The 1,106-nt window shown below is 46.9% G+C and overlaps 1 pseudogene; it reads left to right on the forward strand.

The window, feature by feature from the left end:
* Nucleotides 1-256: 256 nt before the first annotated feature.
* Nucleotides 257-784, forward strand: LOC105296791 (annotated as a pseudogene).
* Nucleotides 785-1,106: the final 322 nt, after the last annotated feature.

A 1,106-nucleotide genomic window follows, 5' to 3' on the forward strand; every position in this document is an offset into this window, starting at 1 on the left:
TTTCTTGTCATCACACAGTCCAGTGGGACAGTTGTTATTGTTATTAGGTCTTGGAGGCCTAGACAGGGTAAATGAATTGCTCTAGTTACCCAGTAGTATACTTGCTCAGCCAGGATTCGTACTTACATGTGTCTGGCACATTCGACACATTTCACTGAGCCCCACTGCAGCCCTCTCTGCAATCCCTCTTAAGACAAGACATGTTGCTTTTGGCTTTAAAAAAAGGCTATCAAGAGCTGCGGGCTTGAGTGCAGACATGGCCAAGTTCAAGAACCACACCACACACGACCAGTCCCCAAAAATGGCACCAAAATGGCATCAAGAAACCCCAATCACAAAGATACGAATCTCTTAAGGGGTGGACCCCAAGTTCCTGAGGAACATGCACTTTGCCAAGAAGCACAACGAGATTGGGCTGAAGAAGATGCAAACCAACAATGCCAAGGCCATGAGTGCACGTGCTGAGGCTATCAAGGCCCTCGTAAAGCCCAAGGAGGTCAAACCCAAGATTGCAAAGAGCAGCACCCGCAAGCTCAGTCGACTTACCTACTTCACTCACCCCAAGCTTGGGAAACATGCTCGTGCCTGTACTACCAAGAGTCTCAGGCTCTGCTGGGCAAAGTCCAAGGCCAAGGCTCAAACCAAGGCCCAGGTTGTAGCTGCAGCTCCAGCTCAGGCTCAGGCTCAGGCTCCGGCTCAGGCTCAGGCTCAGGCTCTGGCTCCCAAAGGTGCCCAGGCTCTCATAAAGAAAGGCTCCAGAGCAGAAGTCCATCTGCCAATGTGAGGATGGAAGGACTGGTGTGACCCTGGGCTGCTATCTGTGTTGGACTGGTGTTGTCCTATGCTATTTGTACAAATAAACCTGAGGCAGGATCTGTCTAAAAAAAAAAAAGGCTATCAAGTCAGGAGGGATCTTCCCACTTCCTACAACCCAGAAAATAAAGAGTTAAGAAGGAAGCTTTAAGGATAGATTTATCTTTTTCTATCCTTAATTTCTTTGGCTTTTGCTTTTCAGTGAGTTTTACTTATGTTTTTGATCATTGAGATTTTAATATGATTTGCATAGTATTTCTCAGTGTAACATAAGATTCCTAGAGCTGATTGGC

Source organism: Pteropus vampyrus, unplaced genomic scaffold, assembly GCF_000151845.1.
Source record: "Pteropus vampyrus isolate Shadow unplaced genomic scaffold, Pvam_2.0 Scaffold129, whole genome shotgun sequence".
NCBI lineage: Eukaryota > Metazoa > Chordata > Mammalia > Chiroptera > Pteropodidae > Pteropus > Pteropus vampyrus.